This window comes from Salmo salar, chromosome ssa23 (assembly GCF_905237065.1).
Source record: "Salmo salar chromosome ssa23, Ssal_v3.1, whole genome shotgun sequence".
NCBI lineage: Eukaryota > Metazoa > Chordata > Actinopteri > Salmoniformes > Salmonidae > Salmo > Salmo salar.
The window spans coordinates 13,548,400-13,567,260 of NC_059464.1; the positions used below are offsets into that span (position 1 = coordinate 13,548,400).

An 18,861-nucleotide genomic window follows, 5' to 3' on the forward strand; every position below is an offset into this window, starting at 1 on the left:
TGTCCTATACATACAGTCAGCCAAGTCAGTCACTGAAAAATGTAATCAGAAAAGAAGGCCAGTGATGTATGATATGAGAAGCAGCTTGGGAGAGGGAGAGAGGTGTGAGATGTGTAAGGGAGCTGGGAGTCATGATATTTGGCCTGGCTCACTGTTTGACGTTCTCTCTCCCTCTCTCTCGCGGGAAGAGGGGATTTCCCATGAGCCACTTGACTGCGTCTGATGGCGAGGGTTACGGAGAGTGAGAAAAAACAAAGGAGAGGGAGGAGGTCACACACATTCCAGTCCAAAACAAGTCAGTCTGACTGACTCCTCTGCCAATTAACCAGTGAAAAGGGAGAAGACCTAGGCTGTCCCGATTGCCAGCCTATTCCCTATGTAGTGCACTACATAGGAAATAGGTTGCCATTTGGGACACAGTCTTACTCTCCCACCCACTAGAACCAGAACACACTCTCAACACCAACCTCACAATCACCAGACCATCACACTCTTCTTCACAATAACAACTGTAATCAAAGAAACAGAATGCATGGACAGGAACAGCAGTGTCAGGAGCCCTCATTGGCCAAGTCCCCCACAGATCCTAAATGACCTATCCCAATCTCCATTTACCCTAGGCCCCACAGATAATGGGCTTGACCATTCTGATATTTATGGCAGGTTGGCATTTATTGTCATGAATCTTGCCTTGGAGGCAGCTCTGAAGACTGGTCACTAGCTGGTACAGCCACAGTCATAAAATCTGATTTTAAACTCAACCCTAACCACACTGCTAACCCTAATGCCTAATCCTAACCTTAAATTAAAAAACAAAAGCACATTTTTGTTTTCATGAATTTTTACGATATAACCGATTTTGACTTTGAAGCTGGCCCATCTAGCGTAAATCGCTCAGTTCTGCCCCAGGGCAAGATTTATGACAACAAACATCAACTTGCATATTTATAGGGAAATTTGACCAGGGATAAACAACAAAAGTGGTCGCTTAGGGCCCCCAACCAAAAAATCTAAAATATGTATATATATTCAGTTGGAGTCTCAACTTACTGTTGAGAGTTAGAATAGTAGAATACACAAGCTGCAAGTTTGAAATTTGGTTGTGCATCAGCAGTTTTTCTCTTGTTTTGTCAGTCAGTTAGTCAAGTCAGCTAGCAATTTTTAGCTTGGTAAATTAGTCTAAGAGTAATTATGGCCAAATGCCGACCGGGTACGCAGGGCACGTGGCCAGGGGCCCTGATCTCCAGGGGGCCCCCATTGATTGTGCTAGTCACTCTCACTCAGATATAATTAACATGGCTTAAGTCATGGCAAAATGTGTAGAATTGCAGGAAAATTTGCATCAAAATTGCAAGACATTCTCTCCACCCAATGGCAAAATGACTACAATTGGAGGAAATTAGCTGTAAAACAGCAAAAAATATCTCTGCCCATGGCAAAATTAGTATAATTGCATGAAATGTGTTATACAATTGACAATTTTTCTCTCCGCCTCATGGCAAAATGTGTAGAACAGTATGAAATGTGTTATAAAATTGCAAATGTTTCTCTCTACCCCTTGGCAAAATGTGTAGAATTGCAGACAACTTCCGTTAAAACTGCAACAATTTCTCTACGCCCAATGGCAAAATCTCAAGTGTGGGGGTGCCACAAAAAAAATTGCATACACTACACACACAGACTGTAGAAAGGGGGATTATTGCATTAGGGTGGTTCCCACACTTGTGCCTCCCACTCAGGGAGTTTCTCTGCTTCACAGGGCCAGCTGTGGGATCCAAGACATACCACACCCTGTCCACACCCTCGTCCCACTACTCATCATCTCACCTCCAGACCCTCCAAACTCCTACCCCCACCCTAACCCCGTGCACTCCCCATTGCCACTCTGCCCTCCCTCCCTCCCATCACCACCCTCACAGATCGCTGTACTCATCAGCCTTCAGACCCCTCTGCTCCATCCTGTTAAGCCCACAGTGTGAGACCCAAACCCTCTTTACATCCCTCTGTGTTCCCCCACCCATACTATCCCAACCATCCATCCATCTACCAGAGTCTCCATGGGACCACAGTTCACACACCTCCCTTCACCCCCCCCCATTCCCCCACTCCCATCTCCCACTCCTCTCTGTCCAGGTGGGAGGTAACCCTAGGATTCACACTGTGTGGAATCTGTTCACCCCGCAAACAAAACAACATTATAGCTCAGCTGAACCACAAGACACAGAGAACTGCACTAAAATGCCCTTCCTCCCAAACCCAACCCACAGACCTACAACCTGCCCATCCCAAACTGAACAGGGTGTCAATATTTACCCATCATAATACATAGCTTAATAAAAGTAATCAGAAAACATATTATATTCTCAATGAATAAACAAGGCAAAGCAAAAGTTAGTTCACTCTCAGAGAGGTAACTGCAGTTTCTGGTCTCTGTCTGGCTGTCTGTCTATCTGTCTGTTGGGAATGGTGCTCAGTGTATGACTGTGGGGGAAGAATTCCCTGCTAGGTCAATTTGAAAGCTGAGGATTCAAGTTACACAGTGTAGAGAAGAGAAGAGGGAGAGAAAAACAGTGAGAGCGGGAGAAAAAACGGCAGCATCTGCTTTCATCCTCAACACAGCAGGGAAGAGCTTAGACCTGTCAGTCTGAGAGACAGCCAGCTGCCAGTGTGAGGACACACACACACACGCAAACACACACACAAACTCATGCAGGAACGTGTACACACACACACACTCTCTCTCTCAACCACACACAACCATCCTATGTACTAGTATTCCAGTTCAAAGTTCAGTGGGATGTCATGTGTGTTTGTTAGCATATCTGAATCCCCTCCATATCATATCATATCCACCAGGACAGGAGAGAGAGAGAGCCACTATTCACAGCACATTCCCATTGGTTCCCATTAGAACAGAAGGTGAAATACATGGCCAGCAGCTTTTTACATGGACATTGTGAATTATATATTATATTATATTCAGAATGACAAGCCAGACACTGCCGCATAGAGAGACTGACCACTGGGACAATAACTGACATTGAGGAGGATGAAACGCATACTTTCCAGAGGAAAGAGAAACAGAGAAACCATAAAATACCAGTAAAATATGCATAAAACTACAACAATCCCGCGCACATGCACGTACGTACCCCCACACACGCACGCCACAACAAGCCATACTTCCGTGAAACTGCCTGCTACTCCCTCACCTCCCCCAGTCAGCAGCCATTAACCTCTGACACCCAATCAGGCGTTATCAGATTTCCAGCCAATTACATGAGAGCTCCCATTCCCACAGCCAATCACACAGCACTTAACTGCCAAACTACAGACACAGACAGAGAGACAGAGATATGCAAAGAGAAAGAGAGATTGAGAGAGAGAGAGAGAGAGAGAGAGAGAGAGATGCAGAGAGCGAGCGAGAGGGAGAGAAGGGGAGTTAAGGAGATATATTCATACAGGGAGATTATCTCATACTGTACATTTATGGAGAGTCAGTGTGTGTGTGAGAGAGTCTAATTCTCCAGAACTAAAGACACATCCAGAGTCAGGTTTCTGACTGTAAAGCTGCAGCCACTCTGGCAGACAGAACAGACGAAGGTTACGTGTTCAATCCCAGTGGTAGACAGTCGTTTTACATTATCTTGTTTAAACCCTCTCCTAAACATTAAGTCTTAACCATTCGGAATGAATGCCTAAACTTAATGTTTTAACCCTATCCAACACCTTAACTTCGAAAATTGACGTTTGGAGCAACTTCGAAATTTGACATTTGGAGAAACTGAACGATGTGGAGTAGGAGGAACAACCGAGGGTATCAAAAACACTTCAAAATTTGACCTTTAGAGTAACTTTTATATTTGACGTTAGGTGAAATGTGGATAAATGTCAGAATCTGAAGTCAAGTTCATAAAACCACGTGATCTTGTTGAGACAGACACACAGCCAGCCCAGTAACCCAACGACACACAATTACTGCCACGACAACTAGGGTGAAATACACCATGGGGAGAGAATCCGTACACTCATCTGCCCATCCCACCATCACTGGTACTAATCAATCAGACAAGGGGGAGAGAGAGACAGAGCGAGAGATAGAGAGGGAGAGATAGAGAGAGAGAGAAAGATGGAGAGAGAAAGAGAAAAGTATCGTCTGCGCTCTCTCTTTATCCTCTTCCTCCTTTTTTCTGTCTTTCTTTCTCGGTCTTAAATGACACACAGCTCCGAACTAGAATGCCTCATTCATTAACCACCACATCATCTCAACTGTGTTGCCGGGCTAGCTCATCTGAACCCCCGTGACCCCCCCATTCTAAGCTGTTTGTACAGTCACACACTTAACTACATTTTTATAATCAGAGAGTCAATAAGGGCTGGGCCAAGTCAAAGAGTCCCAGAGGGGGGACAAGAGTGCAACCCTCCCTGAGAATCATATTTCACCTGACACCTCTTCACCCCCTAACTCACACATATCATATCTCCCACTCATCTCTCCCTCCCTCTCACCTTTCCTCACTCCCTCTCACTCATCTCTCTGTCCTGTCCTGCTCTCCTCCTACTCTCTCCCTCCCTCTCACTCATCTCTCTGTCCTGTCCTGTCCTGCTCTCCTCCTACTCTCTCCCTCCCTCTCACCTTTCCTCACTCCCTCTCACTCATCTCTCTGTGCTGTCCTGCTCTCCTCCAACTCTCTCCCTCCCTCTCTCTTCTTCTGACAGGTCTTTATCAGATTTATGTGCTGTGTTTCTTCAATAAATCTCTTCATAATGCTTCTTTGGACCAGGCTCAGTATCTATTTTTGTGTGGATAAATGGTTAAAATAGTAAACTACAGTGAGGGAAAAAAGTATTTGATCCCCTGCTGATTTTGTACGTTTGCCCACTTACAAATGAAATGATCAGTCTATAATTTTAATGGTAGGTTTATTTGAACAGTGAGAGACAGAATAACAACAAATAAATCCAGAAAAAATGCATTGTCAAAAATGTTATAAAATGATTTGCATTTTAATGAGGGAAATAAGTATTTGACCCCTCTGCAAAACATGACTTAGTACTTGGTGGCAAAACCCTTGTTGGCAATCACAGAGGTCAGACGTTTCTTGTCGTTGGCCACCAGGTTTGCACACATCTCAGGAGGGATTTTGTCCCACTCCTCTTTGCAGATCTTCTCCAAGTCATTAAGGTTTCGAGGATGACGTTTGGCAACTCGAACCTTCAGCTCCCTCCACAGATTTTCTATGGGATTAAGGTCTGGAGACTGGCTAGGCCACTTCAGGACCTTAATGTACAAACGTACAAAATCAGCAGTGGATCAAATACTTTTTCCCCCCACTGTAGGTTTAATTGACTCCCAATAAACACCATACATGGCGCCGAAGAGGATGGCTGACATTTTACATGCCCGTAAGCAATTGTGTTATTTCGTTCGTTTTTTTGCATTGTTTGTAACTTCGTTTTTAACTTATTTTGTAGATAATGTTGCTGCTACCGTATTTTATGACCGAAAATAACTTCTGGACATTGGAACTGGGATTACTTACCACGAACTGGAAGAAGCTTTTTCCTTTAACGAGTTCGACGAGAAAGATATACTGCTCTCCCGGGAACAGGCATAGATCCCCGTCATTTGTGTGAAGAAAAGATGGAGGAAAAAAGGACGCAGATCGGGGTGCCTTTTGAGAATCCGTAGGCTAGCGAGTAAACTCCCACTTCCATCAATTCTACTTGCTAACATACAATCATTGGAAGAATAAATGGATGACCTACGATTATAATTATCCTACCAACGAGACATTAAGAGCTGTAATATCTTATGTTTCACCGAGTCGTGGCTGAACAACGACACGGATAATATAGAGCTGGAGGGATTTTCGATGCACTGGCAGAACAGAGAAACTACGTCTGGTAAGATGAGGGGTGTGTCTTTTTGTCAATAACGGCTGGAGCGCGATGTCTAATATTAAAGAAGTCTCGAGGTATTGCTCGCCTGAGGTAGAGTATCTTATGATAAGCTGTAGATCACACTATCTACCAAGAGAATTTTCAGTTATATTATTCATAGCCGTCTATTTACCACCACAGACCGATGCTGGCACTGAGACTGCACTCAACCAACTCTATGAGTCCATAAGCAAACAAGAATATGTTCACCCAGAGTTGGCGCTTCTAGTGCCCGGGGACTTTAATGCAGGAAAACTTAAATCAGTTTTACCATATTTCTGTGCAACCAGAGGAAAAGCAACTCTAGACAACCTTTACTCCACACACAGAGATGCATACAGCTTTCCCCCACCCTCCATTTGGCAAATCTGACTATAATTCTATCCTCCTGATTCCTGCTTACAAGCAAAAACTAAACTAAAGTACCAAAGACTCGCTCAATACGGATGTGGTCAGATAACGCGGATGCTAGGCTACAGGACTGCTTTGATAGCACAGACTGGAATATGTTCCGGTATTCATCCAATGGCATTGAGGACTATACCACCTCAGTCATCGGCTTCACCAATAAGTACATCGACGACGTCTTCCCCACAGTGACTGTACGTACATACCCCAACCAGAAGCCATGGATTACAGGCAACATCTGCATCGAGCTAAAGGCTAGAGCTGCCACTTTCAAAGAGCGGGACACTAATCCGGACGCCTATAAGAAATCCCACTATGCCCTCAGACGAACCATCAAACAAGCAAAGCATCAATACAGGATTAAGATTGAATCCTACTACACTGGCTCTGATGCTCGTTGGATGTGGCAGGGCTTGAAAACTATTATGGACTACAAAGGGAAATCCAGACGCGAGCTGCCCAGTGATGTGAGCCTACCAGATGAGCTAAATACCTTTAATGCTCGCTTCGAGGCAAGCAACACTGAAGCATGCACGAGAGCACCAGCTGTTCTGGATGACTGTGTGATAACGCTCTCAGTAGCCGATGTGAGCAAGACCCTTAAACAGGTCAGCATTCACAAAGTCAATGGCCCAGATGAATTACCAGGATGTGTACTCAAAGCATGCGCAGACCAACTGGCAAGTGACTTCACTGACATTTTCAACCTCTCCCTGACTGAGTCTGTAATACCTACATGTTTCAAGCAGACCACCATAGTCCCTGTGCCCAAGGAAGTGAAGGTAACCTGCCTAAATGATTACCGCCCCGTAGCACTCACGTCGGTAGCCATGAAGTGGTTTGAAAGGCTGGTGATGGCCACATCAACAGCATCCTTCCGGATACCCTAGACCCACTCCAATTCGGATACCGCCCCAACAGATCCACAGATGACGCAATCACAATCGCACTCCACACTGCCCTTTCCCACCTGGACAAAAGGAATACCTACGTGAGAATGCTGTTCATTGACTACAGCTCAGCGTTCAACACCATAGTACCCTCAAAGCTCATAACTAAGCTAAGGACTCTGGGACTAAACACCTCCCTCCGCAACTGCATCCTGGACTTCTGACGTGCCGCCCCCAGGTGGTAAGGGTAAGAAACAACACTACTGCCACACTGATCCTCAACACTGGGGCCCCTCAGGGGTGTGTACTTAGTCCCCTCCTGTACTCCCTGTTCACCCACGACTGCATGGCCAAACACGACTCTAACACCATCATTAAGATTGCTGATGACACAACAGCGGTAGGCCTGATCACCGACAATGATGAGACAGCCTCTAGGGAGGAGGTCAGGACAACAACCTCTCCCTCAATGTGAGCAAGACAAAGAAGCTGACCATGGACTATGGGAAAAGGTAGGCCGAACAGGCCCCCATTAACATCAACGGGGTTGTAGTGGAGCGGTCGAGAGTTTCAAGTTCCTTGGTGTCCACATCACCAACGATCTATCATGGTCCAAACACACCAAGATAGTGGTGAAGAGGGCACAACAAAACCTTTTCCCCCTCAGGAGACTGAAAAGATTTGGCATGGGTCCCCAGATCCTCAAAAAGTTATACAGCTGCACCATCGAGAGCATCCTGATTGGTTGCATCACCGCCTGGTATGGCAACTGCTCGGCATCTGACCGTAAGGCGCTACAGAGGGTAGTGCGTATGGCCCAGTACAGGCCAAGCCTCCTGCAATCCAGGACCTATATAACAAGCGGTGTCAGAGGAAAGCCCATAAAATTGTCAGAGACTCCAGTCGCCCAAGTCATAGACAGTTTTCTCAACTACCATACGGCAAGTGGTACCGGAGCGCCAAGTCTAGGACCAAAAGGCTCCTTAACAGCTTCTATCCCCAAGCCATAAGACTGCTGTACAATTAATCAAATGCCACCTGGACTATTACATTGACCCCCGCCCCCTCCCCCACCCTCTCTATTTGTTTTGTACACTGCCGCTACTTGCTGTTTATTATCTATGCATTGTCACTTCACTCCTATCTACATGTACAAATGACCTCTAACCTGTACCCCCGCACACTGAATCGGTACCGGTACCCTATGTATATAGACTCGTTATTGTTATGTTATTGTGTTACTTTATATTTATTTTTTACTTTCGTTTATTTGGTAAATATTTTCTTAACTCTTCTTGAACTGCACTGTTGGTTAAGGGCTTGTAAGTAAGCATTTCACAGTAAGGTCTACACTTGTTGTATTTGGCGCATGTCACAAATAAAGTTTGATTTGATTTGATATATGTAATAAACATGTAATACTATTGAATAATATAATGCATACAGATGCCAACTCAGACCCAACTCTCTTTGATAGTATTGTGGTAAGGGTATGGGGTTAAAGAGGTGACGTTATAGAGGTCAGCGTGCGGGATACGTGGCGCGACTACGTCAGCAAGTTGATAAACCGCCTCTATCCTACATTCTACTGGCGAACGCACAATCACTGGAGAACAAACTGGATGAGCTCTGTCCGAGTCTATCCTATCAATTGGACCTGAAGAACTGTACAACTCCCCCTGCAACTGGATACTGTATTTTCTGATGGGCTGCCCCTAGGTGGTGAGGGTAGGCAACAACACATCCGCCCCAATGACCCTCAACATGGGGGCCTCCTCAGGGGTGTGTGCTTAGTCCCCTCCTGTACTCCCTGTTCACTCACGACTACGTGGCCACGCATGACTTCAACACCATCATTAAGTTTGCAGACGACACAACAGTGGTAGGCCTGATCACCTACGACGATGAGACAGCCTCTAGGGAGGAGGTCAGAGACCTGGAATTGTGGTACCAGGACAACAACCACCTCCTCAACGTCAGCAAGACAAAGAAGCTGATCGTGGACTACAGAAAATGGAGGGCTGACCACACCCCCATTCAAATCGACGGGGCTGTAGTGTAGTTCGTTGAGAGCTCCAAGTTCCTCGCTGTCCAGACCTATCATGGTCCAAACACACCAAACAGGACACAACAACACCTCTTCCCCCTGATTTGATGTAAAGAGAATTCCAGAAACACAAACCCAGTTATACAGTACATGATAAAGTTGAGAAAAAAACAGAACAATACTGAAAAACACATTGTTTGTTTATCTTGATGTCCCAATCCCTCCAGCTCTGAGCCACCTCAGGCTCTGAAACACGAGAACCCCACCTCAGGCTCTGAAACACTAGAACCCCAGCTCTTGGCTCTGGAACTGCAGTAGCATAATTAAACTTCTCCAAACTAATCAAATTCTGAGAGATAAATAACAGATAAATCAAAGAACAAAACAAAGGAGATTCATTGTGTTAACTCATCCGTTAGAAATTTAACGACTGAGCTGCTGAAACATGTCTCATCTGATTACACGTTTTTATGCATTGATTTGAACTTTTACATAAGGAGGTGGTGTGTGTGTGTGTGTGTGTGTGTGTGTGTGTGTGTGTGTGTGTGTGTGTGTGTGTGTGTGTGTGTGTGTGTGTGTGTGTGTGTGAGTTTGTGTGTGTGTGATGGATGGTATTGGTTGGCTCTGTGGGTAAGCCCATAGTACCTCCTGCTTCTGGTCAGTTTGGGGCTGGTTGAGGGTAGGGCGTTAGGGTGGGGGGTTCAGCGTGTGTTTGTATTACCCTCAGGGGGGCAGAAGCTGCTTCAATAAGCTGCTGCTCAGTGCACGGGTTAAGTTTCACCTGCAATTAACACCCCTAACACACACACCTCATGCACATACGCACAGACACACGCTCACACGCAGCTGCTGGCATTTATTTACCCTGCTTGCGTGGGATGTCAAGAGAGCATGAGCAGTAAGCGAAGCTCCTTGAACACCCTCCTCCTCAAACTGACCCCATCTGTAGGTAATCTTAGGTAATCACACACACGTACTCTCCTTAGAGATGAAATTATGTCATGAACACTGATTAGCTTTTGCCCTATATGCCCCTATCTCCTCTTTACCAGTCCAGCTGTGTTTATAAAAGTGTTATAGTCAAAGTGAAGGTAATTATTGAGCACCCCGAATCACTGCAGTAAAGTCAATGACTGCTTTAAACACAGGCACTCATGTACCTCCTGACTAAACACATGCTACACTATATATACAAAAGTATGTGGACACCCCTTCAAATGAGTGGATTCGGCTATTTCAGCCACACCCGTTTCTGACACGAAAATGAAATTGAGCACACAGCCATGCAATCTCCATAGACAAACATTGGCAGTAGAATGACCTGACTGAAGAGTGCAGTGACTTTCAACCTGGCACCATCATAGGATGCCACCTTTCCAACAAGTCAGTTCGTCAAATTTCTGCCCTACTCGAGCTGCCCCAGTCAACTGTAAATGGCATTATTTTGAAGTGGAAACGTCTAGGAGAAACAACGCCTGTCCTCGATTGCAACACTCACTACCGAGTTCCAAATTTCCTCTGGAAGCAACATTAGCACAAGAACTGCTCATTGGGAGCTTCATGAAATGAGTTTCCATGGCCGAGCAGCAGCACACAAGCCTAAGGTCAACTTGCACAATTCTGTAAAGCTCACCGCCATTGGACTCTGGAGCAGTGGAAACAAATTTTCTGGAGTGATGAATCACAATTCATTATCTGGCATTCCGATGGACAAATGTAGGATTGGCGGATTCCAGGAGAACGCTACCTGCCCCAATTCATAGAGCCAACTGTAAAGTGTGGTGGAGGAGGAACAATGGTCTGTGGCTGTTTTTCCATGGTTCGGGCTAGGCCCTTTAGTTCAAGTGAAGGGAAATCTCAACGCTACAGCATGCCAACTTTGTTGCAACAGTTTGGGGAAGGCCCTTTCCTGTTTCAGCATTACAATGCCCCCGTGTACAAAGCGAGGTCCATACAGAAATGGTTTGTCGAGATCGGTGTGGAAATAACCGTGAGCTGCAATTCTCCTCTCCCCCACCATGGGTCTCCACTGAGGGTCTAGTATTGTCTGGGGTTGGCATGACTCCCGCTGGAACGGAACAGGGGTTACTGTACCTTACCCTGTCTACGCTGCTGGCCCTGCCCCCACTGTCACCCCCCCCCCAGCCAAAAACATGTGATGAATGGCCAGCTGCCCTCATCAATCATCTGTGATTGTGTCTGATGTGCGCTGTGATTGGCTAATTAGCCTCATCTGTAACCATTACTGCACAGAGAGGCAGCTGCTCAGGAAAAAAAAAGACAAGAAAAATACATGTGAAAAATGACACAGACAGAGAGGGCTGGGCTGTCACCTCCACGACGCCTGAACTCAATGCTACACACACACATTACTGCCACACAGACACGCACTGCCAGGTTCTGCCAGACCCACTCCAACACGTGAGTAAACATCAAAAGGCCCAATTTAACAGGCCATTATGTGTTGAAAACAAACATTAAAAAAATGACAAAAAAGAGTGAGGTGTTGTAACTGTTCTGGAAACAACACTTTTTTTTCTCTTTACTGGTGGTGGGAGGGAGTTTGAGGGAGGAGTGGGGGCAAGAGGGAGGCTAGGATACACTCATCTAGCTACAGTTCCGTACTAGCCAGGTCCCAGATCTGGTTGTGCTGTGTAGCCAACTCCTTTGGTCATTTGGCATTACAGTGACCATAAGTGCTGGCAAGACAGCACAAACATATCTGGGACCAGGCTAGTTTCACCCCTCTAGCCCACAACAACAGCAGCAGCATTAGCAGCAGATCGCCTGCTAGAGTCAGTGAGAAGAACGCACCAGCTAGCAGATCTTAGAGGGAACCCACGGGTGACTGGGTGCTAGCCAAATAAGGGCACTATGATAGGGAAGTGAGTGTGAGCCAGGAGAACAAATTGCAAATGGTACTGTAGTCCTGGAGCTTGTCAAAGTCTGACAGAGACGTAGTGAGACAAGGCGAGAGACAGAGTGAGAATTATAGACACACAAAGAAATAGAGTGAGACAGGAGAGTGAGACAAGAGGAGAGACGCAGAGAGACACACAGAAACAGAGTGAGTCAGACAGGAGAGTGAGACATTAAGTGAAGCAGATGCAGAGAGACAGATCCAGAAGAGAGAGACATTCTGTGGAGGCAGCGAAGCGGGGCAGAGCCTGAAGCCCATGGTAGAGAGAGGGCCAAACCACTCAGGTCGGGCCAGAATGTTCTACGCACAGGATGTGGCTCTCCCTACAGCCAGAGGATGGGGGGTGGTGGGAAGAGGAGTGGCAGAGAGGAGAATGGGCATAGACATCCAAACAGCTGGAGGATAACGTGTGCTGTACCCTGTAAACCCTACACCCCCAGGCCAACTAAGAGAGAGAGACACTCATGACAGAGTGAGGGGTAAATATATAGGCCAGGGTAGGGTAAAGATAGCAGACACCACCTTCCTCCTCTGCTGCTCTCAGATCAGATCAATATATGTGTTCCTGTGTGTGGGGATGTGATTTGGTGTGTGTGTGTGTGTGTGTGTGTGTGTGTGTGTGTGTGTGTGTGTGTGTGTGTGTGTGTGTGTGTGTGTGTGTGTGTGTGTGTGTGTGTGTGTGTGTGTGTGTGTGTGTGTGTGTGTGTGTGTGTGTGTCCATGCTAGCGTGCATTTTCCTTTCCTGTGAGCCCTTTGTGTGTTCCTGTACATTTACAAGAACCAATATAAATACATCTTCAAACTTACTTATGTTTCACTTCTCAGACCTGTTCTCCGTATTTTTATTCTAAATCAGATTAAAACTGAAGGCAGATTAGGTTTGATAGGCTCTGAATGATTTTATTCACCGTTTTAGCAAAAAAGCCACCCACACAAAAGAGGCCAGTCATAGATCCATCCCATAATCACATAAACGCTCCATTCAGGGCTGTGTGTGTCTGTGTGTGTGTAAGACACTGGATACGGCTGGTGAGCCGACGCCCGACCACAGGGCTTCAGACGTTGTTAGTGCAGACACACTGCACGCCCCTTATGCCACCCCAAATGCATCCTCACACTATTAGAGGCAATTTCCCTGTTCCTCCTGGATGGAGAGAGATGGGAGAGGGAGGGGGAGAGAAATAGGGAGGGATGTGGAGAGAGAGAGAGAGAGAGAGAGAGAGAGAGAGAGAGAGAGAGAGAGAGAGAGAGAGAGAGAATAGAGAGAATAGAGAGAATAGAGAGAGAATAGAGAGAGAATAGAGAGAGGAGGGAGAGAGATAGAGAGAGAGTTGCCCACGGTGGAAAAACATGGTTCTGTTTACACATTGCCTGTTGTTGGACTTTTCCATGGTAAAGCACTGGTGACGCCAGCTGAATGAAAAATTACTAAAAAGGGACATACGGCATTACTATGTCATTTTTATGTGTCTTCTTAGTGACTCTGAGAAACAGTGAGAGAGGGAGGAAAAAGGAGCTTCTGTTCTGTTTGACTTACCGAAATCTGCCTTGTCGAAACCGGAGCTGCATAGTGTGGAGGTGCGTGATTCACCAGACCCGGAATGCCGTCGTTCCCACAGGAAACCTGGAGTGTCTCAACCCAGGGTATCCCTGACAGGCGGGAGGGTGTACACACACACACACTCACAAACACCTGCACACACAGACATACAATGAGTAGTTTCACCCATGACATGCAAATGCTAGACTGATTACACCAATTCAATCAGAACCAGTCAATGAGTTTCCAGGATAGCTCATATTTGACGGTATTTTATGTTTTTGAATAATACAAATTCTAAATAGACTTTATGAGTAATTCATGGGTGGCAACACATCAATTCTAAGTGATTTTAATGGGGCTTTCTCCATTCTGATTGTATTATACTGTTCAATTAACCCTTTACACTCATACCCATACACGTGTTGAACATGGCAGCTTTGGGCACCGATGCGCCTAAATTGGAACGCAGTGGCTGTACAGTAACATGCTGTAAATGACATCAGAGCTCTGGCTCTGCGCTTCACAGCGTTGTATGGCTCCTGACTAACACCCGTTCTGAACTTGAGTATGCACGCGACAAGAAGTTGCCCCCATCCCTCCCTTTAATCGGGCAACTTTTACAAATGTTTTGTCGTCTGAGTGAGGGAAATGCTGTAAATTAAGAGGACTCAATGTATTTTGAAAGATGAGACGTTGAGGATTATAATAAATACTGCTTCGATGTCATACAAGCAAGCCAAACACCAGTGAGTCAAAATGTACGCTTCGCATTTCCATATCATAAAACTCATGTCACATACAATGTCAACATTTATGATCATTATGTTTGATTTACAGTTACAAGATGACATGGCGTCATACCCTGGGTTGTTCTAAACAGAATGAGCCTATGTTTGTCTATTGTGAAGAAGATTTGCAGCAGAACATGCACCTTAATGCACTTCATGACTCCTTTCTATGCACACCAAAATGATGATCTTTCTCTGAGTTTCTTTGGGAAAGCCTAACACTGTTAGATCGTATTTTATAACTTAGCTTGTCATGTTGGCAATAGAACAAGCTTTCAATGATGCCCACCTGACCCAGACCACGATTTATAATGGATCGTTTTTGGATTGAGTAAACAACAACAGTAAATGTGTGATGGCGGGGAGGCAGGGTTGTGTGCCAAACCAAACAAATACAAGTTTGCTTGCCCTAGTTCCTCAACAGCACAACTAGGAGAGCTCAAAAAGCACCTTACTCATATTTTATTTAGTCATAAAAGAGCAGTGAAAATAACTGTGCACACTCTGGAGAGGTGTTTGGCCACTTGGAGACACCAGTTAGTCCTCTCACTGAAACCCTTGTAATTTGTGTTGTCTTATGTTGCACCTACTCCACATGTTATAGAAATATTCTTATCATGTTACTGAATGTATCCAGATTATTTTCAGATTTTCTCATCAACAAATGGGGCGAACAATACAGTACATTTAAAATGCACAGAAAATCAACAGTGTAATGTTTGGATTCAGTCTTGTGTCAGGTGAACTGTTGTGTCCTCAACTTTGGTCTAACACTTATGCAATGATATCCAAACTGTACCTCTTAAGGACCTGCCCCTATTTTTCAATTTTCACCTAAAATGACATACCCAAATCTAACTGCCTGTAGCTCAGGACCTGAAGCAAGGATATGCATATTCTTGATACCATTTGAAAGGAAATACTTTGACGTTTGTGGAAATGTTAAATTAATGTAGGAGAATATAACACATTAGATCTGGTAAAAGATAATACAAAGAAAAAAATACTTTTTGCAAGAGAAAGGACATAATATATTATTCCAGCCCAAGCGCAAATTAGATTTTGGCCACTAGATGGAAGCAGTGTATGTGCAAAGTTTTAGACTGTTCCAATGAACCATTGCATTTCTGTTCAAAATGTTGTATCGAGACTGCCCAAATGTGCCTAATTGGTTTATTAATACATTTCCAAGTTCATAATTGTGCACTCTCCTCAAACAATAGCATGGTATTATTTTACTGTGAAAGCTACTGTAAATTGGACAGTGCAGTTAGATTAACAAGAATTTAAGCTTTCTGCCAATATCAGATATGTCTATTTCTAGGGAAATGGTCTTGTTACTTACAACCTCATGCTAATCACATTAGCCTATGTTAGCTCAACAGTCCCGCAGGGCACCCACCGATCCTGTAGAGGTAAATTTAAAAAATGTGCATGTTATTTTGGCATCAATACGTGTCACATATCAGTTTGCAAAATAATTGTTAAAATCATTGAGTTAATAAAGCCGCATACAAACATGGTCTCTTTTTTGCTTTCTTGAGTAAGGCAGCTCCAAAATGCAGGTTTTTCAGCTTAGCACAGTTCTTTCTGTGGTGGTGGGGCAGCCAGCGGAAAATTCAGAGCGTAGGGGTTGGTAATGTTCTCTAGTTGCGCTGTGATTGGCTCAGTGTTCTGTCACTCATAGGGACAATACATAACAGCAAAATCTACAGGGAGAGCTCAAAAATTCAAGCCCCTTGGGTGCTGCCATAGAGCTCCATTAGAAGTGCCGTCCAAGAAGGCTCAAGATAAAATGACGTCAAATCACATATCACAGTAATTTTGATTGGACTGATCATGTCATCATTATGAATCAAGTCAACAATCTACTGGCAAATCCTTTTCAATCCTTGTCAAATGAAGATAAATTACGAACAGAAATGATAGATAAAACATATCGGTGCTCATCGGCCGTTGCACAAAAACATTACACAACAAGTCGCAAATTCAACAATGACTGGTTTGGAAGGAATCAGTGGCTAACTGCAAGCATTGAAACGCAATCACTAGCCTACTATTCAGTCGAGTGGATGTATGGTCCAAGTCTGGGTTTAAGGATCTCTTTTCCAAGCTTAAATGGATTAACATTGCCCATGCTGTCAATCCAGCATGACTTCTGCTGCTTGCAAAACAACTGGAAACTTGGAACTGGGAAATCTCAGACTTTAGTGAGTTCAAGACAACTGGGAACTCGAAAAAAACAAGATCGGACTGGGAAAATATGCTGTGGGGCCTCTTTCTAGAGCTCCGACCTGAAGATCAATAATGTCATGATTCAACCTTATTTTTTTCTTAGTTCCCAGTTGTCTTAAAGGAACCATATATCCAGAGAATGCCAGACTTTAATGTCAAAGTTTAATGACAAAATTTGCCCACGAAGGACCTTCCTGTTCACGTGAGCACAGCACAACAAGGTGAGTCCAAAAATGTATTGTATGGTGCTGTATACATGATGTAATATGCCAGGGAGATATGTATACTGTAGCTAAGAAAGTAATACTAAGTATATGTTGTGTGGTCCGTGTGGCTCAGTTGGTAAAGCCATGGTTGTGGGTTCGATTCCCACGGGGGACCAGTATGAATGAAAATGTATGAACTCAATACTGTAAGTCGCTCTGGATAAGAGCGTCTGATAAAATGTGTTGTAAACTGTTAGTATCCCATGTGCCTCACCCTAATACACTACCGGTCAAACGTTTTAGAACAGCTACAGTACTCATTCCAGGGTTTTTCTTTATTTTGACTATTTTCTACAGTGTAGGATAATAGTGAAGACATCAAAACTATGAAATAACACATATGGAATCATGTAGTAACCAAAAAAGTGTTAAAGAAATCAAAATATATTTTAGTTTGAGAATCTTCAAAAAGCCACCCTTTGAATTGAAAACAGCTTTGAACACTCTACTCCGATTTCAGAGCACACTCGTCTGTGTGCCAGAGCGCAGAATAACTGATGAATTTACGAACGCGCAACACCCATTGAATATGGCCGGTGTCAGTAAACGTCTGCAAAAAAACTAAATTGTTGCCAGCAGCTCAGTTACAGTCACCAACACTCTGAATAACATGAATAAACATAACCAACTCTGCTAGGGCAAGTAAAATGGTCAGAGTGAGATGTTCTCTCATTTGTGTCTGGAAGTAGCTAGCAAGCTAGCCAATGTTAGCCAGTTAGCTTGGGTGCATGACTGCTGTTGTGAGGTCAGAACGCTCGGATCAATCCTACTCCTCAGCCAGAGCGTCCAATGTGAGCTCTGAACGCTCCAAGAGCAAAACCCTTTGAATTTATGAATGTTGTGAGGCAGTCATGGCCACATGTCTCATAAAACTCCGATTTGGACGAGACTGACTTTATGACCAAAATTATCCTATTTACACTTCGTGGTACATCTTGAGGGTAGAATAAATGATTCTGCCTCTTATAGATGTCGCATAGGCTGTTTTCTAAATGAGAAGTCGTTTTTTAGGGGCAGTTGCTCTTTAATAAATTATTTTCCCTTACCTAAGAGAATTGCTTAAGGGCGTTGCATAGAGCCCCTCAAATATTTCCTTAGGTAAGGGCAAATTTAAGGGGTTTTACGGTAGTTTTGAAGGCATGTATGGCATAAAGAGTGCCTGGTTACCATGGTGATGGCCTGATTCACTGACTCTCTTCAAAAAGATCACTTTAAAATGTATGAAATAGCAAAATAGAACTTCTACAATCAAGACAGGATTATAAAATTGCTTCAGAAGATAAAAAACAATGTTTCTTGAAGTAACTTTTTTCTCAACTTGTTTATATTACTTTCTAGTATGTCACGTTAGCTTACAGAGTAGCTATAGGTAACTAGCTAGCTAGTTTTGTAGCCATGAATTATGCACCTTCCATTGTTTAGGTAAGTAGCTAGCTGGTTGGTGTTTAAACTTTTGTAACCAGAGCAGATGAAAGCAACATGCTGTTTGCTGTACATTGATATCCATACTGTATGAAGCAGTTAATGGACCTCGTGGGCAACCTTCACTTAATTTAACGAGAGTCTTGTCTTTAAAAGTAAAATAGTCAGTATTTTCAAAGCCGGATAAAAAACGTACCCGATTTAATCTGATTATTACTCCTGCCCAGAAACTAGAATATGCATATAATTATTAGCTTTGGATAGAAAACACTCCAAAGTTTCTAAAACTGTTTGAATGGTGTCTGTGAGTATAACAGAACTCATTTGGCAGGCCAAAGCCTGAGAAGATTCCATGCAGGAAGTGGCCTGTCTGACAATTTCTTGCCCTTCTTGATTATC

General features: G+C 44.2%; 1 pseudogene; it reads right to left on the reverse strand.

Moving 5' to 3' along the window:
* LOC106584084 (GDP-mannose 4,6 dehydratase-like) overlaps positions 1–18,861 on the reverse strand; it is a 180,910-nt pseudogene that overhangs the window by 123,101 nt on the left and 38,948 nt on the right.